The sequence below is a fragment of the Lissotriton vulgaris genome, chromosome 3_1, assembly GCF_964263255.1.
Source record: "Lissotriton vulgaris chromosome 3_1, aLisVul1.2, whole genome shotgun sequence".
In the NCBI taxonomy this organism is placed as follows: domain Eukaryota; kingdom Metazoa; phylum Chordata; class Amphibia; order Caudata; family Salamandridae; genus Lissotriton; species Lissotriton vulgaris.
The window spans coordinates 1,697,915,928-1,697,941,238 of NC_141689.1; positions in this window are offsets into that span (position 1 = coordinate 1,697,915,928).

The following is a 25,311-nucleotide window of genomic DNA, read 5'->3' on the forward strand; positions in this document are numbered from 1 at the left end:
CGTTCACAAGTCACTGGGTGACTCGTGAACACCGCGGCAGGCGGCACGTGGAGCACAGCCGACTCCTACCGTCTGCGAGAGCGCTGAGGCAACCAAACAAGCTCCTTCCAGCAGCCCAGAATCGATCCACTCTGTGGCTCTTAAATTCGCCCTGAGATCTCTTCTCATTGTTGTTTTCAAGGATTCTACTCAACCAGGATCCTCCAAGCACTCCTTCATTCAGACAACCAGTCCTGATGATGATCCGAACTAATCCGGATCGAAACACCGTCGACCTAACAGCCTGATCAATAGGCGCACCTCTTCTTTGTGGCTCTACTTTCAAATGTAATCAACTGTGCCCACTGTGATATCACAATGTCACATGCGCCGTTAAGCCACTCACTGTAAATAGTTTGCACCTTATGCACAGTGCGCCGCCAACGCTGTCCACCTTTCATTTGCGTCGCCACTTTCACTTTTGTACATGTTTTTTGCACCAAGTTCCATGTGGTTGTCATTACTACAAACTATGAAGTGCTGTTCTTAACTGTATACGTCCGACCTTGTAACTAATGTAACCATATAAAGATGAATAACTATCTTTTGACTAAAAAACGAGTATTCTCCTTCTTGTCCACCCAAGTAATGCTAATTGTCTATCGACTCCCACCTTTTAGGATACTGTGTTCTAGTTGCATCTTACCTACCCAGTCCTGACTTGGTCAATGGGTTATACTCCTGTTAATCTTACAAAATCCCTGCAATGGAAGCATGCCACATGGGGGATTACCTGGCCTCTGTGGGTGAAGGAGGTCCTACAATGACTCTCAATGCCATCAAGTCAGCCTCGAAACACACCCTCTCAGCCAGAACAAATAGCACCCTTGGGACCAGCCACTCCAAAAGTATTAGCCTTGTCAAGATGGCTGACACATGGTCCTGATGTATGAATTGGCCGTAAGTCACACCTTTGCACTGGCCAACTCAAACCCGTTTAAACTCACAGACATTGGAACTGTAGGTATCCTCCCATGGTCTGGAGATGCAGTGTCCCTGGGGTGTCCTATGATCTGGCAGTGAAGGTGTGTTGTGTAGATGACAATTGGGGAGGTGCAGACAGAGTATATAGCACCAATAACACACCATGTCACATACACATTATTGACAGGGGACACCGGATAGGGACTAGAATGGACACACCCATATGGCTGACACTGTAGCATGGTGTCATTCCCAAATGGTGCATTTGTGAGCTGCAGTACGATCTCACATTGTTCTGCATTGTACACATCATTAACACAACACATCACTTACTGTTACAGACCCTACAAACACAATACTAACCTGGACTGCATTGGAGGAGGCATGCAACTCACAGCAGCAGAACTGCAACACACATGCCTCTGGGCATCACTGTCATGAGCATGGAAAAGCAAGAGAGGAAATTGACAAGATCAATGTCGTTAGCATGGCTAAAACTAAGCACCAACATCATTAGCTATGGTAACACCATGACTTGTATGAAATGAGATGTGAACTAGGCACACAGACAACCAAATAGTATCTCACATTAGATTACAGTCATACTGGACTGTGACCATGTTGCTCAGACACAACAATGTGATGCACAAAGACAAGAAAAAACTGCCACCACAAATGCACCAAGCTTGCAACATACCCTAAGTGGAATTGTACTTATGTCATTGTTAAAGCACAAATGTGGACAGGGATGATACAGCCGTGTCAGGCATGTGATGGCACCTGAGTAGCAATGGCCATGTACAGACAATTATTCAGTACAAGAGCTGGTCAAGCACACAGCTTGACGTGCACAAGAAATGCTTCAGGTTGTCATGAGAAAGTGCTTCAACAATATCAACCTCTGTTTGTCAGAACTCAGGACAATGCAATGTACAGACTCTCATAATGATGTCCAGTGGGAACTGTCACGTGTGTGAAACGTTGATGTCGGTAGAACCATAACATACATTGTGTGTCTCTTCCAACAACATGGGATGCTGGGGACACAGCAGGAACTGAAGAAGAGTACCAGTCCTAGACGCTGGTGGACCAGGAGCTCCCCAGTGTGGATCAGTCTCTGTCCTCTTTGGACGATGACCACGAACGACCTAGCACCTCCGGTGTGAGTCATCGTGCAGCACCAGCAGTAGGAACACCAGCACCCCCTGCAACAACTCACGCCACATCTGACAACAGACAGAGTACCCATGCCCACACTGACAGATCAAGGCCACAGAAGACTGATGGCACAGGTACACAGGGCACCGTGGAAGCGACGGATAACACCACCAGAGTCAACACCCACAGGGGCCCAGTGTCGCATGTGACTGCCACAGCAAGTCCTGCCGATATGGGTAGTGGTGGTGGGTGTGGATCCAGGCAGAGGACACGGCCTGCAGAGGGGGCTGGACAGCATGATGATACATACCAGGGACGCATCCTTGATGCGTACCATGAAAGCCAGGTAGTGGAGATTCTCAAGGATATTAGAAAACATTAGAAAACAGCAGGCTGCCCATCATGCCTGCTTGGACTCCCCATGTCCCAGGTGGAGACACACATATCCCGCAAGGAGTCCAGTGGGACAAAATGGATGATCTAACAGCGGTCCATAGGGACATACTGACATGCCTCCACCAGATCAACAACAACATGACTACACCTCCCTGTGCGCCAACAAAATCTGTTGCCGCAACATCCCCAACTGCCACAGGGAGGGAGGAGGATGCTGGCGGAGAGTCCTTGTCAATGCAGCAGACTGCACCTGAGGGTCCCTCAAGAAAGAAGAGGGCTTGTCCGAAAAAGGGACAAGTGAGACGCTGATGGCCAGGCATATCCCCCAGGAACTTCACACCTGTTCTTGACATCGTCCTTTATGTGCAAACCATTTGACCTTGTTGACTGACACCCACAGGTGCAGGATGTCAATGACTGTCAGATGTGTGGATACAGACGGAGCACATCCCAAAGTGAAGCACAGGTTTATTAAGTATTCACAATGTGAGATTTCCACAACTGATGCAAGGTAATCTCATGTGACAGCAAACAAAAATTAACCAAGTAGTAAACAATGAAGGTCCAGTGGTGTGTGGAACATCATTGTTTGGGATGACTACTACTTGCACTCTGGAACAAGGATCTGGTTGTTGGGGTTCAGACCTCCCCATACAGCCGCCAAAAGTACCCTATGAAGGACATACAGAAAACACAATCAAAAACACAGATTTACCGCATACATCTACAATATACATGCCCAAAACAAAACCCAAACTACGAACACACGACACTACCTATCAATCAGGTAAACACTGTTTGGGAGCACAGACCACCTGAAAAGACATATCTCAACAAGCATCCTGACAAGTAGCACCCAGCACCCAGCCACATTCAAGCTGCACAAGTACACCACCAACATATATCAGGCAGAAACCATAATTTGGCAAAACATCACTGTATTCTGACATTCATGTGAAGAAGTTGTGGATCAGTTGGCTCCGAACATCACCCTCAACCTCATCATCACTGGAATCAGGCCCCAGGGAAGGATCCTCCATGGCTGGCGGAGGTTGGTCATCATCATCTTGGACGAGAGGTAACTTCTTACTCACTGCTAGGTTATGTAGCATGCAGCGCACTATGATGATTCTGCGCCCCTTAGCAGGTGCTTATGGGAGGGCCCCTCGTGTCTTATCCAGGCAGTGGAATCTGCTTTTCATGAGTCCAAATGTCCGCTCGATCACTCTCCTGGTCCGACCATGTGCCTCATTGTAGCGCATCTCTGCCAGTGTCACAGGGTTCCTGAGGGGTGTTAGCAACCATAGCATGTTGGGGTATCCGGAGTCACCTACATAAAAACAATTGCACATTAGATGAGTCTGAAAACAGGTTGTACATCAACTTTACCAAACACACACAATGGTAAGTAGTCAGTACACACCGACAAACCAGGCATGCTGGTACTGTATCTGTGACATCATCGTTGGGATGCGACTACTCCTCATGATGTAAGCATTGTGCGCTGAACCGGGGAAACATGCATTGATTGAGTGGAAATATTTCCTGTTTTGGTATGTCTGCTCATGTGCTTGTGGTGGTACCAAAGCTGCATGTGTCCCATCAATGGAGCCAATGACATTTTGCATACTTCCCAGGACATTGAAGTCACCCTGGATCTCAGCGAGTTGTTGTGTTGTAGGGAAATGGATGTAGTGGTTGTAGAAAGGCAACATCAATCAATCAATCAATCAGTGACACTTATAAAGCGCGCTACATACCCGTGGGGTCTCAAGGCGCTGGGGGGGGGGAGCCGCTACCGCTCGAACAGCCAGGTCTTCAGCTTCTTCCTGAAGGAGAGGTGGTCTTGGGTCAGGCGCAGGTCGGTCGGGAGGGAGTTCCAGGTCTTGGCGGCCAGGTGGGAGAAGGACCTTCCTCCTGTAGTCGCTCTTCGGATGCGGGGGACGGCGGCGAGGGCGTGGTTGGCTGATCGGAGGTGGCGTTTGGGAGCGTAGAAGTTGACTCGGCTGTTGAGGTAGCTCGGGCCTTGGTCGTGTAGGGCTTTGTGTGCGTGGGTGAGGAGGCGGAAGGTGATTCTTTTGTTGACGGGGAGCCAGTGAAGGTCTCGCAGATGTCCGGAGATGTGGCTGGTTCGTGGGATGTCGAGGATGAGTCTGGCTGAGGCGTTCTGGATCCGCTGGAGTCTCTTCTGGAGCTTGGCGGTGGTCCCGGCGTAGAGGGCGTTGCCGTAGTCCAGTCGGCTGGTGACGAGGGCCTGGGTGACGGTCTTCCTGGTCTCGGTGGGGATCCACCAGAAGATCTTCCGTAGCATGCGTAGGATGTTGAAGCATGCCGAGGAGACGTTGTTGACTTGCCTGGTCATGGAGAGGGAGGAGTCCAGGATGAAGCCCAGGTTGCGTGCATGGTCTGTCGGTTTGGGTGCGGTGCCCAGGGCGGGAGGCCACCAGGAGTCGTCCCAGGCGGAGGGAGAGGAGCCCAGGATGAGGACCTCCGTCTTGTCCGAGTTCAGTTTCAGGCGGCTGGTCGTCATCCACTCGGCTACCTCTTTCATCCCTTCGTGCAGGTTGGCTCTGGCGGCGGCGGGGTCGTTGGTCAGGGAGAGGATCAGCTGGGTGTCGTCGGCGTAGGAGATTATGCTGAGGTTGTGTTTGCGTACGATGGCCGCGAGGGGGCTCATGTAGACGTTGAAGAGGGTGGGGCTCAGAGATGATCCTTGGGGGACGCCGCAGATGACTTCGGTGGCCTCTGACTTGTACGGTGGTAGGCGGACTCTCTGTGTTCTCCCGTCGAGGAAGGAGGTGATCCACTCCAGCGCCTTGTCCTGGATTCCGACGTTGCTGAGACGCCGTACTAGGGTGCGGTGGCAGACCGTGTCGAATGCCGCGGAGAGGTCTAGGAGGATGAGGGCCGCTGTTTCTCCTTTGTCCATCAGGGCTCGGATGTCGTCGGTGGCGGCGATGAGGGCGGTCTCGGTGCTGTGGTTGGCTCGGAAGCCGGACTGTGAGGGGTCGAGGGATCCGTTCGTCTCGAGGAAAGCGGCCATCTGCTTGTTGACGGTCTTCTCGATGACTTTGGCTGGAAACGGGAGGAGCGAGATGGGGCGGTAATTCTTGAGGTCGGTGGGGTCCGCTGTTGGTTTCTTGAGTAGGGCGCTGAGTTCGGCGTGTTTCCAGCTCTCGGGGAAGATGGTGGTGTCGAGGGATGTGTTGATGATGTCTCGCAGGTAGGGTGCGATGACAGCGTCGGCTTTGTTGAAGACGTGGTGAGGGCAGGGGTCGGTCGGTGATCCGGAGTGGATGGAGTTCATCGTGCGGATGGTGTCTTCGGTGCTGATCGGGGTCCAGGCGTGGAGGGTGGTGGTGGGGGGTGGTTGTTCGGTCATGGTGTGCGTTGGTTGGTTGTTGAAGCTGTTGTGTATGTCCGCGATCTTGTTGTGGAAGTATGAAGCCAGGGAGTTGCAGAGGTCTTGCGATGGGGTGATGTCGTTGTTTCCTGCGCTGGGGTTGGAAAGCTCTTTGACGATGTTGAAGAGTTCCTTGCAGTTGTGTGCGTTGTTGTCCAACCGGTCCTTGAATGCTGTTTTCTTGGCGGCGCGGATCAGCTGGTGGTGTTTCCGGGTGGCAAGTTTGAAGGAGGTCCTGTTGTCCGGTGTCGGTTCCCTTCTCCAGACTTTCTCGAGGGCTCGGCAGTTCTTCTTGGAGCTCTTGAGTTCGTCGGTGAACCATGGGGCTTTCTTGCTGCCGGGTCTGCTGGGCGGGGTCCTCAGTGGGGCGAGTTCGTCCGCGCAGTTGCTGATCCACTTCGTGAGGTTGTCGGCGGCCTGGCTGGGGTTCGCTGAGCTGGCAGGAGGGTGCTGGCTCAGGGAGGTGGCGAGCTGGTCTGCTGTGATCTTGTTCCAGCTTCTGCGGGCGGTCTGTTGCTGGTGGTGGTGGGTCGTTGTTTTCTTGAAGGTGAAGTGGACGCAGCTGTGGTCCGTCCATTGAAGCTCTGTGGTGTGGCTGAAGTTGATGTCCTTGCTGGATGAGAAGACAGCGTCGAGTGTGTGTCCAGCGAGGTGGGTGGGGGTGGACACCAGTTGCTTGAGTCCCAGGTTGGTGAGGTTGTCGAGCAGGGTGCTGGTGTTGCGGTCGTTGTTGTTCTCCAGATGGAAGTTGAGGTCTCCCAGGAGGATGTAGTCAGCGGAGGGGAGGGCATGTGGGCTGACGAAGTCGGCGATGTCATCGCCTCCAACACCTCTCAAAGCACACAGCTGAACATGATCTGTGGCATCCCGGTGTTGCAAGGATCCTGCTCCTACACAGAACTGTTCACAGAGACCCAGGACATCAGTGAATTGTGGTGTACAAGAAACTCACCTCAGATCCTAGAAAACCCCAACCAGGTAGCATCAGTGTCACATTAGCTCTTCGTCCTATAGCAAAGTAACCAATGATTGGCACTCTTTCGTTATACTCTCATACCAGTCCACAACAGGAGTAAATAAGAGAAACGGGTAAGGTTAAAATATTTATTTTAATGATGTGCTCTCAGGTGCAGTATCTTTGACAACATAAGCAGACATATGATTAAAAATAATATGGTCAGCATTGTTACAATTCCATAAAATACAAAGGGAGAAATCATATTACAATGATGGTGAAAACAGGTCTTATAGTGCCTAGTTATAACACCCTCCCTATCTAGGAACTATGGTTTATAAACTAAAGAAGGTCTCTTAGGCTTGTACGGGAGACCCCATTACCTGCCAGCTCAGCAAGAGTGAATCACATCAGGATCAGCAAAAGCTCTCTGCATCCCTGGAAACGGAAAATCTTCCAAGTGTGGGAAATCATGGCAAATGTGTAATATTAAAGGCGCCAGAATCTCAGTTGGCTCGCAGCTGCCATTTGTTGTGTCTAAAAAGCATTAGCCGATCAGTTTGTACAACAGCCACTATGTTATGATAACCCTGACGGTCTCGGCACTCACTGTGCAGACTAAGGTCACGATGTAAGTCTAGGGATGTCGAAAACAAGCCTTTCTCATGTGAAGACATTTGCGCAGCCTAACTTACAAAAATAGCTATATGCAGTGTCGTGTGCAAAAGCACCAATAGGTAAAATGGCCTTTGAACTTCTAAAAAGCCATGCTAACATAACAGGTGTGCAAACCAGGCATAGCCTACACTACACCACCAGCAAAAGCCACAGTGTGTTGGAAAGTACCGGTGGCAAAGAAGTGTAGAGTTGCCATCACCTTCACCTTGGGGATCAGCGCTGTAGGGTATGGGCGGCCAGGTTGCAAGTGTGGGGCCAACTGCTCCGCAAAATCATCAATCAGTGGCCTAGTAAAGTGGTACAGTAGGATGAAGTCACGTTCAACCATGGTTGCAAGATCAGGGAATGGTCGGTGGTCAGCTGGTCTCCTGTAGTACATAGATGAGCAAAGACAGTGTGTCAGTACCCCAACTATGTGTCAGTGTACACGATAAATAGCACATAAAATAATATAACAGGACACAAGTACATGATGTGTGTGTAGTTGGGCATGGGCACATATGTCAGATCCATGACCGTCATCTGACATCTCCGCTCCACAGGTCCTCACAACAAGGTCCATGTTGTGTTGTGACAAATCTATGGGCTCTGTCACAGTACATCAGTACGAGTGTCACATACCCAATACACACCACAGTAACTGGTGGGGACGGATGTCTTCCCAATATCACTTTTTCTTGACAGACACACACACAAGGATTGCCACAAGGACACCATCATGATCTAGCGTCACATGTACACACCACAATGCACACAAGACACCCACATGAAGCGCAACCTGATTTGTTTGCAGCTCATACATGTAGGTCTGGGACACACATACGCAACATCAACTCATATAGACAAAACACTTGGAGGTGGTGACCATCTGACATTAAGCACATCAAATCAGAGTCCTCTGTGTGTGAATATGCACACATACTGTGGATGGACATCACATGTGTGGCACTGGGACAACCTGTGACACACATACCATTCCACCTAAGAGTCAGGGTGTATGTCTCATGTCATACACAATGTACCCCGGGGACTGTGTACATGCCTTGTGCACTGAACTGTACAGTTGCCAATCACAGTGGTCATGTGAGCAACACACAAAGGTATCTGTTCCCATTACACCTTGTCCAGCCTGGGAGTGTGTGCCACTGAGTGCCACATGCTAAATCACATGTTGACCCCCATAAACACACAGGTAATGCAGCCTGACATTCTTTTTGATAAACTGTGTCACAGGCTGTATTGTTGTCAGTGTGCACATGGGTCCCTGGCAAGCTATGGTGGGTGACATCCTTTTGCCCATTGACTGCAAAGGTGACTGACGTGGGTGACATATTCAAAAGAAGCGGTGTACACCTAGGGAACGAGGCTTGCACATGCTTTTCCACTGACTGCAATGGTGACTGACGCGGGTGACATATTCAAAAGACGTGTTGTACACCTAAGGAACGAGGCGTGCACACTCCTTGCCCATTGTCCGCATGTTACATATTTAAAAGCCTCGTCGTACACCTAGGGACTGTGCCATGCGCACGCATTGGCTATTGACTGTAGTGGAGACGGGTGGGTGTGATTTTTCGAAAGGCGCACTGTAGACATAGGGAATGAGCCGTGTGCACGCATTGGCTATTGACTATAATGGAGATTGACGCAGATTCGATACTTGTACGATTCATGTGCTTGAAAAATCAATTGACTCCCTACAACAATGTATCAGACTCATTGATGTCACGAAGTTGAAATGTTTGAATGATGCAGAAGGCAAGTATGAGTGGTGCAATGCGATGGATTGGCCAGATTCATAGGATGCAAATGTTTCGGACCTATCGCTTTGGACGCATATATGGCTGTCTGTTATCTTGCCTGCACTACATGCTCCAGATTGCATTTCCTGCTACCACTGCTGCTGTCTCTGCAACTTTTGGTTCCAAAAATGGTACGTACTGTGGACAGGGCCCCAGTCTTCACAAAGGAGGAGAACAAGGCCCTGCTGGACAGCCTCCTTCCACAGTACAGCAAGTGGTTTGGGAAACCAGTGGAGCAGGTGAGTGTGCAGTCCACATTATTTCTCATTGTGCATGTGGTCTGACCGGCACTAATGGCATTGGGTACCCCAGTGGCTAGCATGCTCACTGAGTATTTGTATCACCCAAAGTGTGTAGGTACCTGTAATGAACGGGTACTATGCTGGAAAAGTGCATTTTAAGACAGTTATAATACCCAGGCAATGTTTCCATGTTGTTAATGCAGGACATATGTCCATCACCATAGTTGCACTACCTGTGTACATCATATGTCCATGTAATAACGACATGTATATCCAACTGTGTGATGCAAAAACATGTTGCATGTGTAGCAATGGTCTTTTATCTTTGTCATCCTCACAGGTTGATGCCCATCAGAAGCAGGAGATCTGGCTGACCATTGCCTGGGCAGTTCGATCTGTGTGGGTCTACAGAAGCCGCATACGCAACTGCCAGAAGAGGTGGCAGGACCCCCATGGCTGGAACCAGAGGATTGCAAGAGTCCAGCTGAAGCTGTTGCCTCCACGCAGAAGAGGCGGAAAGCGGACACTGACCCCCAAATGCTCCGGATTTTGGAAGTGGTGTTCCCTGACCTGGACAGAAAGTTAAAGACCAGACAGCAGCAAGGAGGGGGTAAGTGCATGCCTTTTATGTAATCTATGTCTCACATGCTCTTTGCACTCCTTCAGCCTGGTTACACTCCCATAGATCGTCTGTCTGCTTGATAAAGACTCATGTGCTTAAATTAGGTTATGGCCTATCCTCATCTAATACACATGTGTGGCCCTTTCAGTCTGTGACTTGTGTCACTTGGGTTGTGTGTCCCTGCTGTTTTCCATGGTTGAGGTTGGGAGCAGCATCTGCTACTGGTGCATTGTGTTGGGATTCATGAGTGAGGCAATTGGTTGACAAGTGTCTGCACATTGCCAGGAATCTGACATGTACTCTCTGTGGGCCATTATTATATGTCCTAATTGCTGCTCTGGCTCACCAATTGTGTCTGGGGTATTTATCACACACCCAAGCAGCAAGTGAGACAATGTCGGGGCCTCAGAAGCACGTACATCATGTGTGTCACACATGCATAGACACATGCCTAGTGTTTAGGGTAATCCCATGTTGCACATGGACCAGGACAGGTATGCCTACTCCGGACATGAAGTACATTCTGTTCTCCTACTCCTATGTGTCAGCCTACATTTAGTGCATAGCGCAATCAGGTGTCTGCATCTGTGTCATTGTGTAGTGGCCTAGCTTTTTAGACCCCTCGTGTGTTGAAAATTTTGGGGTGAGCAGCCTGCTGAGATGTGGCTGTTTGATCAGCACAATGGGGTAAAACATAGATGTGTAATCACTTAACTGTGCTTAATGGTGTATTCCATATTCAAGTGCAGGCAGCCTCATTTATTACACATATGACTGTTATGTGATCATGTTTACAGATTTGTGCTTGCAGTCACTCACTGCTGCATTTGTTTTACATGGGATCATCAGATGCCTTAGGATGTGGGTAGCGTGCAGTAATGTCAGTTGTGCAGCATGCACTCAATTGTGACATTGACCATCAATCCGTGGACACATCATGGTGTCTGGTGAAGGAAGTACCTCCATTTTACTGCCAATGACTTTAGCCATCCCTTATCCTGACACATGTACTATGTAAGTGCAGGGAATGGGACATGTGTGTACAGACAGATTTCAATAACAATTCCTGCAGTTCTGAGATATGTCTATGAGGTGCATGTGTGCATACATGAGTAGTGGCATAATACATGCACCAGACAGGTGGGTCCATGGAGGGGAAGGATACGAGGGGCATGGATGACTGGCAGACTGACAGGTGTTTTTTACAAAATGGGTCAGCACTGTTTGCAATATTTAGAAAATGATGCAAAGGAGTGCCCTGTAATGTGTTGTACTCACTGTGATGTGTTAGGTAAAACAGGTGACTGATGTGGATCTGTGTTTCCTGATTGTTTGCAGATACATCTACGGCTACTGGAGGAGACAGCTCCAAGGACCAAGAGGAGCCGCAGAGCCAGACTTGGTCCGATGCACAGAAGTTGGAGGGACCCAGTGGCACAGAGGATGAGGGGAGCCACACTGAAGAGTCCTCAGCTACGACCACCATGGCTGAGGAACACAGCATCTCCCTTGTGCAAGAGGATGGCAGCAGATCCAAGCCAACACCTAGCAAGTCTGTCTCTGCCACCACCACCATCTCCACCCTCCCATCTGCTGCCATCCCAGATGTCCGCGGAGGCCCCCGTGGTAGGGAGCATGTCTCTTTCGTGCCATGTACCGCACCCCCTGCCCCTGTCTCCCCTGCTGCCCTTAGTGTGGAGTCTGTGGACTTACTGAAGCAGATCCATGTAGGGTAGACAGTGATGCGGAGTGTCCTCCATTCACATACCACTCTGTTGACACAACTGGTGTCCTTCAGGTAGGGCATCTCATGAAACCTGTCTGGACTACATCGGACCATTCAGGCATTGGCTTCCACACAGACAGCAGCAGTGTCCCGCCTCCATTAGTCCCTCACCCCTCCCACCTCTGCCACATCTACAATCCCCACTACCCTACCTGTCCAAAGAACGCACACACTGTCACCGTCACAGGCCACAACAGACACAAGCAGCACACAGCCAAGCAAAACAAAAATCTCGACCCACAGGCATGCACACTCTGGAGACTGATGGCACACACACAGGGGATGGGTCACAGAAGCACAAACAGGCATCCACGAGCATTTCACAGTTCTCAGATGCCTCTCCCACCAAAAACCCCTTCCATTGCCTCACCTGCTACCCCCTGTTCCCAAAAGCTCTTCCTCTCTGACCTTGTCTCGTCCCCCTGATCCATCACCTCCAACTCACAAGGGGAAGAGGAAGTCACCATTCACAGAGGGGCGGTCCTCTGCCACACGGACACCCTCCCCCAGGCGCACAGACACTGAGGCCCCCGCCAGGAAATCCCCAGACCAGGAAAAGCAATACCTCACCACAATCCCGCACCTCCACAACATGTTCTCCATCCAGCAGCCCCCAAGCCACCACTCCACAGGTCCCCCGCCACACACTGCGCTAGGTTCCCCCACACCGATACCATATCCCCAAAATGCTTAGGCCCAACCACATGCACTTCTACCCCCACCTCACATGCTCAGCCTGTTCCTGCCAATGGTGTGGATACCGTGTCCCCCCTCTGTCCTGCCCACCTCACCTGAACCCCATCACACACCTTTGGAGATTGGCACTGACACCCTGTCTGACTTGGGCACTGCAGGTGTGCCGGAAATCACCTGATCTGACTTGAGCCCTGCAGTGGTGACAGCGCCCACTGTGTCAGGCACCTTCACTTCAGTTGCCAGTGACACTCCTGCATAGCCACCACCCCTCCCCTTCCTCATTCTGCTGTCCCAAGATCCTGTCCCTGTGGCGCCTGGCCTGCCCCTATGGATGCCCCTCTAAGGGGAGATGTCCCCTGGCCGGAGCAGTGCAGACAAGCAATGTGTGACAACTTGGCACATCTCACCATGGTTGAATATTCATATGGACTGCCATTGGCCTTTTAACATTGGGGACTTCACTTAGCCGTTACAAGGATTTCTGTGTTTAATAAAGAAAATTGTTGTTATCCAGTGTTGTTGCATCTAAATACATGACGTTGATGATGAGTATCATGGACTTGCTGCTGTACTGGTGTTTTAAAGGTGTAACAAAATCATTTGTGGATGTGAAGTCCTCCATGTTGTCCATGGGATATGTGTACTAGTCTGGTATGTATCCATGGCATCCTTTGCTGCAATTTCAGATTGTAATGATAGCAAAAATCGGGGATCACGATGTTCTCATTGCGTTTGCTACTTCACATATTTGGCATGCACTCTATGTTGGGCTTACATTTGGTCACATTGTGAAATTCCCTGACTGGGCCCATCTCTCCCGTCGGCAGGCAGGTTTATGCATCAATGGTACACAAGTCATCTGTGTCATCAGTGCAACTAGCTCTACATGTGTATTGCGTATGTGCAGATGACGGAAGGGACACTCCCGTACACAGGCTGATGTGACCAGAGCATTCATTGTGTTGCAATTGTTGGCTCTCTGGGCAAGTGTTCTGCAGACATGACAGAACCCTGCACAGACAACGTGTTGCACAGCTGACATCCCCAGGTGTGGAGTCCCCTCATGGCATGGTGTCATTCTGTGACATTGCCTGGGCACATGGTGTGTGTTGTGTGGGAATGTCTGTGTGTAATCCCTTCCCTTTTTTAGACACAGCCTCTGTTCCATACATATGTTCCTGTGTGGTCCACTTGCTGAGTTGTCCTGTGTTCATCCAACATCTTTGACCTGGGTTTTTTGGGATGTAGGTGCATGGTAAACTACTGCTCATTAGGGTATTATCTAGGGCTTTTATTAATTAACAACAAGAGAGGGAGGATATGAAAGAGGAACACTCCTATATCCCCGATTATAAATACAAAAAACAATTTAGGAGTGACTTATTGGAGCCTTAGACATAAAGTCAGACAACCCTGAGGACAAGACATTCTTCCACCTCTTAGTGATAAACCAATGTTGGAACCAGACAAAAAGAAAAATGTGAAAACACATACACCAGAGACAAACGAATTGAGTTGTTAAAAAGAACCCTCACTCACCCTAGTGGTGACATGCTTCATCACGGGGTTCCCACTGGAGGAACCGAATGTCCCTCCAGTGTGCTTCGACGCCTGATTTGCAGCGGAGAGGGTTGTTGTGAATTGGACTTGGTGTATGTGAATAAGTGCAAGTGAAAGTGAATTAAAAAATATTGGTTGTACCCAAAATCTATTTTATTCAGCGGTCAGCCAATATTGTTAAAAACAATGTGTGGGATATTAAGGGTGGTTATATTATTGACCACTTTTATCCCTTCAATAGTAGGTCGACATGTTTCAGCTGTCTCTTAATATTATTGCAGCTTTCTTCAGGACCAGTGACATAAAAAATCCCTGGTGGTCCGTGCTCGCTAAGGCACGTCCAATCAGAGGATGTATGTATAAAATAGGCAAAAAAAGGGAGATTACCGTAAAATACGGTTGCTGCAACCTAGTATTTCCAGGTGCGCAAAGAAACTGAAATATAAATATGAAACTGAAGAAAGCTGCAATAATATTAAGAGACAGCTGAAACATGTCCACCTACTATTGAAGGGATAAAAGTGGTCAATAATATAACCATCCTTAATATCCCACACATTGTTTTTAACAATATTGGCTGAATAAAATAGATTTTGGGTTCAACCAATATTTTTTAATTCACTTTCAATTGCACTTATTCACATACACCAAGTCCAATTCACAACAACCCGCTCCGCTGCAAATCAGGCGTCGAAGCACACTGGAGGGACATTCGGTTCCTCCAGTGGGAACACCGTGATGAAGCATGTCACCACTAGGGTGAGTGAGGGTTCTTTTTAACAACTCAATTTGTTTGTCTCTGGTGTATGTGTTTTCACATTTTTCTTTTTGTCTGGTTCCAACATTGGTTTATCACTAAGAGGTGGAAGAATGTCTTGTCCTCAGGGTTGTCTGACTTTATGTCTAAGGCTCCAATAAATCACTCCTTAGTTGTTTTTTGTTTTTTGTATTATCTACGGCTGCTATGGTTTGGAGTTCCGGGGATGTTGTCAAATGCATGTTGGACACATTCTGGATTTCCATTGGCACTTATATATTACCGACATCATGTTGTTTCCTTATGTGGTGTCTGCCAGGGAGTGGGTCACTCTGTGGCTCTCCTTCAGTTCCCTATTGGTGTTGTGTGTGTGGCAGGGTTCCCAATGGTTCTAGTTGTTTTCACATTATGCCCATGTGCTGCATACTGTGCAGTGTGGCAGACATTCACAGCGGTTGTTGACTGGCCATGTGTGATGTTGTTTATGTACCGTGGATACCCCACCAACCCTGGGATTGTCATGTGTGCATGAGCCATGTCAACAGTCCATTGGTGCCTAGCTGATGCACATTGTTGCAGATCAAGGTGTGTGATGTTGAGTATGTTCAAATGTGAGTTGGTTACTGGCTAGGCCCCTACCTACATTTTGCTCATTGATTGCAGGCCATGGCCTGTGAATTGTGTTTGTGTGAGTGTGATGTAAGTTTGTTGGTCAGGACACATGATCCAGGATGCACAGCTAACTGTGCTCCACAGGATGGGTAAGATCTACCTTTGTCATCACAGTGGGATTGCCGTACAGGCTACTGTCACAGCAAATTTAGGTCCCTGAGGGTAGTTCAGTAGTGGGTCTGTCTCTTGCTGTGATGGTTGCTGTTCCGCCCAGCTTGTGTCATATGAATCCGTTGGAATCCCACTCATCTGTCAATGCATTTTTGCCCACAAAGGGGTGCACAGTTCATGATATACATTTGTATGGCACAGTGTACACATCTGTGTCATTGGAGTTCACCCCACCCCCATTTGTAACTATAAAGCTCCCTTGATCAGCGGGCTGACGAGCCTGGGATCCCGCACCTACGCGACTGTGTGGTACTATACCTGGCAGATATTGGCAGCCATCGGCAACCCCAGAACACTGCCTATCCCTGCTGACAAGGGGTGATACCCCAAAACACATGTCCAGGGATGGCGAAGACAGCGAAGATAGCAGAAGATCGAAAGATGATGCATCGCGAACACGTTACTACATTGACTAGAGTCCTTAGGGGCGACACCGCCGGTGTGAGAGTAGTGTGCGACCCCAACCCCATTTGTAACTATAAAGCTCCCTTAAGCAGCGGGCTGACGAGCCTGGGATCCTGCACCTACGCGCCTGTGTGGTACTATACCTGGCAGATATTGACAGCCATCGGCTACCCCAGAACACTGCCTATCCCTGCTGACGAGGGGTGATACCCCGAAACGCGTGTCCAGGGATGGCGAAGACAGCGAAGATAGCAGAAGATTGAAAGATGATGCATCGCAAATACGTTACTACATTGACCAGAGTCCTTAGGGGCGACACCGCCGGTGTGTGAGTAGTGTGTGACCCCACCCCCATTTGTAACTATAAAGCTCTCTTGAGCAGCGGGCTGATGAGCCTGGGATCCCGCACCTACGCGCCTGTGTGGTACTATACCTGGCAGATATTGGCAGCCATCGGCAACCCCGGAACACTGCCTATCCCTGCTGATGAGGGGTAATACCCCAAAACACGTGTCCAGGGATGGCGAAGACAGCGAAGATAGCAGAAGATCGAAAGATGATGCATAGCAAACACGTTACTACATTGACCAGAGTCCTTAGGGGCGACACCCCCGGTGTGTGAGTAGAGTGCGACCCCACCCCCATTTGATCCCACCATCATGTGCTGTGTAGTAGCCTGGGGACACTGAGTCACACACACATGTTGTGTTTGATATGCATTGTGGGGCTGCCTGTCTGTGTTTGTGCATCTGCACCGGTATGGCTTTTGCGTTCCATTGGCTGGATGTTGTTTTGAGGTTTTTTTCCCTAGTGTCCCTGCATCTCCTAGCTCATCATCCTGCACATTGATCATGTTTGGTATGTCCCATTGATGCCAGGATATGGGGCATGGTCACCTAACTTCTACAGTCTCCACAGGATTCCTTGTGTGTCTTTTCGTAAAGATTTGTGTATATGCATCTTGATGCTCACTTTTCCCATAGTCTATTTGGACACTGGAGGCATTGTCAGGGAACATGGCCGATGCTTGTCTGCACATGGAGAAGGATATTCTTGTGATACACATCAATCTTTGCCTCACAAAATCGATGGGCCCGATTCACAGAACTAACCTACGACAAAATCCTAAACTTACTACCATTTTGGTATTCACAGAAGGCACTTACTCATTTCGGTATTCACAGAAGTCCTAAGGTTAGTAGTCCTAACTTTACTACTCCTAAATTGAGAAAAACCCTAACTTTAGGACTTTCGGTATTCACAGAAGGCATTTAGGAGTCCTAAAGTTAGGAGTCCTAACTTTACTACTCCTAAATTGAGAAACATCCTAACTTTAAGACTTTCAGTATTCACAGAAGGCCTGTAGGAGTCCTAAAGTTAGGACTCCTAACTTCTGTGAATACCGAAATGAGTAAGTGCCTTTTGTGAATACCAAAATGAGTAAGTGCCTTCTGTGAATACCAAAATGGTAGTAATTTTAGGATATTGCTTTAAGTTAGTTCTGTGAATCGGGCCCCATGTTTGTATGTGACACAACAACTACATTGCCACAACATTGCTTGTGGTGTTGGGACCAAGAATCATACATGCTGCTTTGAAGATGCTGCTATTTTTAGGTCCACACTCACCCTCTGGTCACTGTAGTGATGGGGGGTTTAGACCCCATTATCACAATGATCCTAAACTGCTGGTTTTTGGAACTCAACACTTACCTTTTGGTCACTGTAGGGATTGGGGGGTTTAGACCCCATTACCACAATGATCCTAAACTGCTGCTATATTTTAGCCCCACACTCCCCTTTTGGTCGCTGTAGTGATGGGGGGTTTAGACCCCATTACCACAATGATCCTATTCCGCTGTTTTTTTTAACTCACACTCACCTTTTGGTCACTGTAGTGATGGGGAGTTTAGACCCATTACCACAATGATCCTAAACTCCTGGTTTTTAGAACCCAACACTCACCTTTTGGTCACTGTAATGATGGGGGTTTAGACCCATTACAACAATGATCCTAAACTGCTGTTTTTTTGGAAACCCACACTCACCTTTTGGTCACTGTAGTGATGGGGGGTTTACACCCCATTACCACAATGATCATGAAATCCTGGATTTTTTAACTGCACAATCACATTTTGGGCACACGTGTGATGGGAGTCACATTGTATTTCACTGTCAACATCTGTGTTGTGATATTTTTACACTCTAAAAAAGACGATCTTGCAAAGATGGTTGGGGGGGTTTGCTTAGACACCCTATGTGTGTGAATGCTGGTAGTGCTGGGTATTCAGCCCCCTACAAGTGGGGATGGTAGTAGTGCTGGGCATCCAGCCACCACGTGTGAGGGGTACTTGTGGTGATGGGCATCCAGCCCCCTAGGAGTGGGGATGGTGGTAGTGATGGGCATCCAGCCCCCTAGGAATGGGGATGGTGGTGTTGATGGGCATCCAGCCCACTATGAGAGGGGGATGGTAGCAGTGCTGGGCATCCAGCCCCCTATGAGTGGGAATGATAGTAGTGCTGGGCATCCAGCCCACTAAATGTAGAGGGTACTGGCGGTAATGGGCATCCAGCCCCCTATGTGTGGGGGTACTGGTGGTGATGGACATCCAGCCAACCTATGAGTGGGGATGGTAGTAGTGATGAGCATCCAACCCCCTATGTGTAAGGTACACTGGTGGTGATGGGCATTCAGCCCCCTAGGAGTGGGGATGATGGTGGTGATGAGCATCCAGCCCACTATGATTGGGGATAGTTGTGGTGATGTGCACCTCCCCTAGGTGTGGGGACTGCTGGCATTGAGGTCCATGCAACCCCTATGGTTTGGCTGTTGCTGGTGGAAGGGATATCCCTCTATGTGTGTGTAGCATTTTGCATGTTTATGACGTTTGTTTTTTGTGGGTGTCTGACTTACCGTCTGCGGTGTACGCAACTGATCCCAGTCATAGATATACAGTACTGGGATGATCTGCAGAATGGAATTCATCATTGGTTCATCTCGTACTTGCTTATTGTTGCTCCGTCTCGTACGCATTGAGAGCTGGTCCGTCTCGTAGCTGTGAATCGTGTTGTGGCGCGAATCGGACTTGCTACATGCTATACAGCTTTGCCGGATGCTGTGACGTGCTACAAGTGGTGACCCGTTCTGCGCATAAGAAGTACGCATCATACTTTTCTGGCTGGAAACTGAGGTGGAACTGCTTCTGGGCAACTCAAATAGACGTTTGGAAATCTGGCTTGTATGGGAAATGTTGCAGGATTCGGAGCTTACCGGGTCTGGTGGCTCAGTGGACTAATGCGTCTACTGCAGGGGCCTGTGTTCGACCTCATGGTCACAGGTTCAAATCCCGGCGGGTCCACTCAGCCTTTCATCCATTTGGGGTCGATAAAATGAGTACCATTGAGTTGGGTAACAACAAACATCTGTTATTTCAGCGCCAAGAGGCCCGTAGTGGTGAACGTGCGCTTTACAAATACACATGTTATGTTACCTGTCAGTCGGGATTATTACACATTTGCGCATCGTACTTCGTCGCCCGGACAGACCGGCTCCCGGAACATGTCGGTTGCAAGGTAAGGCTACGGACAGCTCTCAGAGGGCTGTCCAGGCGAGATCGGAATCGGCCCCTAAGGGGACGATTCCGATCTTGCTTGGAAGGGCTCTGAACGCGATCCAGCCGGAAAAAGTACGAGCCGTATGTGTGTGTTGCGACTGACTCATACGGCTGTACAAGAAAGCAATTACGATACGAGAAACACAAAATCGCCGACCGAATGGGACAGAGCCTTCTCCCAGCGAGATCAGAATCGGCTCCTAAGTATAAAAACTATATTTTTAACAACTATATTTTTTGCAAACAATATTAATGACCTCGATATTTTTAAAAACAATATTTCTTACCTTAAACTTAATATTCTTGACCACAATATTCTTTTTAAAAAAAAAAATGTTTAAACCTTTATTGTGCAGATAGAAGCATACAAATACGGGCCTACAACCAGTCAGGCCGGCCACAACACATTATGAGAAGCACATAAATTAATAAGGAGGTTTTCCCGGTAGTACCCAGCATTGTGCAAGCAATTAGGTCAGTCTTAGAAAAGCTGAGCACGACCGCTGAAAGCAGGATCAAAGAAAGTTAATTTTATAATAGGGAGTATAGCAGGATCAGTTGCAGTTTTTAATCACCTAAGTTCCCATAGCGGGCCACGAATCAAGCTTCAAGACATAAAGGCATCGATAAAGACGGTTATCAGCAACAGTTCACATCAATCAGAATATAGACGCCATATTTCAAATCAGTGACCACTGTGGCCCGTTCGCGTGCCCATCGACCACCTAATTATCGTACTGATACATAACGGAAGTACCGGAACAGCAACAGTGGTTACAATCATCCTCTATACTAACCCAAGTAATAAGAAAAAAAAAGGGGGAGGGGGGGAAATATTATAAAGAAGAAAGGAAAGAACGCCGCGCTGCTGCACGCGCCCCACAGCGATAAAGGCGCGCAAAGTGACTGAGGATCCCGCTATCGGGGGTAGGGCGTGCAAGTCATAATATTTGTGCAATCAATACCGTAGAAAGAAAAGCAACTCGCCCCCCATCCCCACCTGCAATCACACCATGGGAGACACGCACAGACACGGCGTCCCGATAAAGGGATACAAAAGAGCCATAGACAAAGGGAAAACGAACAGATAAGAGACCCCAACCCACCCACCCAACCCTGCACCCCTGCAGAAGCCTACGGCCTACCCCCCCAGCAGCGCGCCTGTCGCCCTAAATAGGAAACCCGAAATATAGAAAAAGTTAGAGAGAGGGAAAGGAACAAAAGAGACAAAAAGGGAAAAGAACCAAGGGGAGAGGAGACCATCAATCAAGTCGTTCGGCCCCTGCCCCCCGCCTTCCCACACATTTATGCAACATCAAAACGACATTGACACAGTCTCAGGTATCATAAACCTTCAAAGGAATCGTCCATATTATCGTGGTTGGGGGCATCCCTCATCTCCATCCGTTAACCAGTAGTCCTCCGGGTTCAAACCGACTCACCCCTGTCCTTTCCTAGTCATCGCCACCATGCGTGATAGAGTAGTGGGCAGCAAACTTTTCAAGGTGGAGAGGCCGCTTGTTCGGAACAAAACGGGCCAAGGGTGCAAACCAGAGGACCCCGGCAACCAGCAGCTAAGCAAGAACTTTTTGCGGCAGTCCAGACTTTCCATTAGCGACAACTGGAACAGCAAACAGTGTGGGTGCAGTCTCGCTGCCCAGGAAAGTAAAGTCTCCCCCGCAAGGTAACAACGGGACCTCACCGAGGCAGTTCGAATCGGCAATCCACAGTGCTCCCCGATCATTCGAGCAGGAACGGGCACCAGCGTGGAGCCCACACCCGCGCCCGCCACAATCAAAGCTACCTGGAGATTCGGGGCCGCATGTGTACAGTCTTGTCGATGCACGGCGGCAGCACTCCCCGCAGCAACTGAGGGGGACGAAGCAGCACACATTCGAAGCCGAGCCGCGCTCATGAGGGACGGCCCAACAGAAATGGCGGCACAGGCGCGTGCACAGCGGCGTCGAGGGCCATGGCCGCATGTAAAGACTGTAGGGCGTCAAGGACATTGCCAAGCGTGGGCTCATGCTCACAGGACCAGGCCCTCGTGCACTTCAGCGACACAGGTTGGTCGCCCTGAGTAAATCCATGACCCAGGGCGACGGCCGCCATCTTGCGGGTCCAGCCGCGTCTCCACACGCCTCGACCTCCGGTGCGGGCTCTCAAGCAAGGCCACCGTTGGAGTTCACTCGAGCCCCAGAAATGGCAACCTGGGTGCAGAAAGGAGAGCAACCAAAAAGGGGGGCCGCCAGCGCCACTGCCCCAAGGACGCCACACGCCGACTCCGGGCGCAGGGCTTCAAGATGGCCGGACAGGGCAACAAAGGGGGGTATGCATCCTGCGCGGTCTTCCTCCATCCACGGCGTGCCGCGCCCTACCAAGGGGCCCCCCGGCCGCTGGACCGGGCCCGGTCAGTCTCCACCGGCATAACCGCACAACGGCCACTCCCAGCCGACCCCTCTCCTCCACCAGGGGCCACCGCCGACACAGTCACTCCGGCCGACCTCCACAGGCAAGTCCCCGGTCTCCATGCCGCGGAGGCCCCGGACCAAGCAGGAGCACAGCTTCAGATCCGCAGCTCGCAGGAGCCCCCGGGACAGACGGTGAGTACGATCGTTGCTTCACCTTTCCATTTCTTCCCGAGTGTGTCGTCTCGGGCAGGATGCTTATCAGGATATGTGTGTTGGGCAGGAAGGCTGGCGGAGCCGAGCTACAATGCGGCCATTGCGGTCGCGAGCTTGGCTCCTCTTGACCACGATATTCTTACTGTCAATATTTCTGTGTCTCGATATTTCCAACTCGATATTAGTGCAAGTCGACATTTTCCAACTCGATATTCTGTCTCTATACCGTCGCAAATGTCAGTCTGAAGTTCACTAAATACATGGCTCTAGGAATGAATTTTAATACAAAGGAATGTTATTGTAGCCACAGGTGAAATTGACTGATTGTCCATGCTAGTCATCCTATGCAATTTTATAGCTGTTGACCAAATTTGCTATCCACCCTCGTTTAAAGGTTACATAATGCTACTTTTACTTATGGATCACAAGAAATAGAGGTGGATTGAATTCCAGCATAGTAAGTGAAACGTAGGATGTTGTCTGTTTTTATTTTCTGCCCATGGAGTTGAATTGGGGCTGATCCACTGTTCCATGGGTGGAAAAACAAAACACACAGTTGCTATTAGAAACACTGTGAGCATAAGTTCAAAAATAAGGAAAATTGCGAGCAAGGGCAGCCTGAAAACAAATGACTCCAGGGCCAATACCTCTTTCCTACAGCCTGTGTCACTCCTTACACCAACCTCCACTTTCAGTCCCCCCATTGTTTCACATACCCTACTTTGTACCTGAGAATGTACTTTGATGCAACCTTTGTAGGTACTCAGAAATGAAAATGTTTTTTATAAATGATATAGGTAAGAAAATTCCTACCACACATGATTTCTATTTTCACATTGAGATTATGGGGCTTATTTACAAGCCGAGTACGCCACCGGGAAGTCATTTTTTGATGTTGTGGCAGTGCACTGGGCTTACCCATGTCTATGAGGCCAAGGAACGTCACACTGCATGGCTTTTCGTGACTTCGTAGATGTGGTGCAAGCAACGCAGAGCAAGATGGTTTGTTGCCTCACACTGTGTGGGAAAGGCATGCCATGTGCATTGTAGTGGGTGTTCCTACTCAACACCCATGGTTTTTGACACAGTCCCATATTACCAACATACTGTAAATCTGGGAAGCGTCAAAACCGTGGGCCATCCAGGGCAGGCACCCCCGTTGTTTTTGATCAGGAATGTATCCCTTCCTTACATAAACACAATCCAATTTCAACTCAGGAACCCTTGCACCATGGTGCAAGAGAGTCTGCGATGGATCAAAGCAGCCATTTGTGGACCAAAATGTTGTAAATGAGTATTGTAGAGACTACCATACTTGATAACACTAATGAGCTATACATCTTCTTTACTACCACACAACATGGTTTTAAAACAACTAGGAAGCACAGCCAAGCACATTGACAATAGCTGTAAACATTTTAAAGTTTACAAAGATAATCCCTTTCATGATAAGAATCACATCCGTCTTATAATAGAGGCAAAATTAAGCTCAAAATTCCTTACCTGATAAGCCGGTGCCTCGTTGGCATGGCTCCACTACACCTGGATTCACAAACTAATACTATGCCTGCTCCTTTGAGAATCATGTACTGCAGTGAATGCAACATGAATGAATCACAGAAAAAATAAAACATTGGATCCCCTATGAATACAAGCATTACAGAAGGTGAACGTGTTTGTAGATCTAGGGGCAGATTTATCAATCTTTCATGCAGCGCAATGCAGCAAGCCACCTTGCTGCTTTGTGCTGTTGAAAGGGAGAGGGCAAGAATGCACCATACTTAACTCTATATGGTTCAACCCTGTTCTTTCCTAGTGCTGGTACTCTTTTGACTGCCTAGCGCCAATGCAGGTCCCCTCTCATCATGTTGAAACAGTGCCTGCATTGTAGGCAGAATTGATTTTGTGCTGCAAGAGACATCTTTCTGCACAAAACAGTCCTGAGAGGCATTTTCCTCTTTCTACATGTGTTGCATAATGCAGCACACATAGAAAGAGTATAAAACGAGGAGAAATAAAGATATTTTTTCTGGCTGCACCTCACCTGGGGAAGCATGCCATATTAATGCATTTTGGCAAGTGTACCACTAATGGCAAATCTGGGAATGCACCAAAATCCATGGGTGGATGCGTAGGACTGCTCATGGAATGCCTCTAATGCAAGGCAGCGATTCGCTCTGCCGTGAGTTACTCTAGATCAGTGATAGTCAAAGCACGGCCCGGAGCCGATGCACCCCCCTGGCCTTTACATGCGGCCCCCTGCCCAACAGCTGCTCTGGGCTGCTGTTTACTAGACATAACACTAACATTAAAGATGCTGAATAAATGGGCAAGAATGTATTTAAAGGTTAATTGAAGTTTAATAAGGGAAGTAACTAGGTGTGTCCTGCCCCCCTAAACTTATTTTTTAATGACATTGTGCAGCAAAAGTGGCAAAGAATGTTACATTTTTGCGTGAAATTCAAAATGTGTATTTCATTAACATACATAACCATTTCACTTTAGTGCATGAGATTATATCAGTGTGTTCTTCTTCCCAACTTGACAACAATGCCAATAGTGAACGACGAGGCAAGTCAGTTGTTATGTGAACTCTTTTGGTGGCAAGGGTTTTTATTATACATGAACATTTTAGTTTATTAAATCAAAACACAAACAACTTTGTAACACATCTAAAGTCATTAAGTGATAATAAAAAAGGAGGTAAAGTGAAATAGAACAAATGCCTAGGATCATCCAGTTTGGTTTTAGTGAAGAAGCTGGGATTAATCCCAAACCTTTGGTTTCACATTGTGCGATTTAAAATCA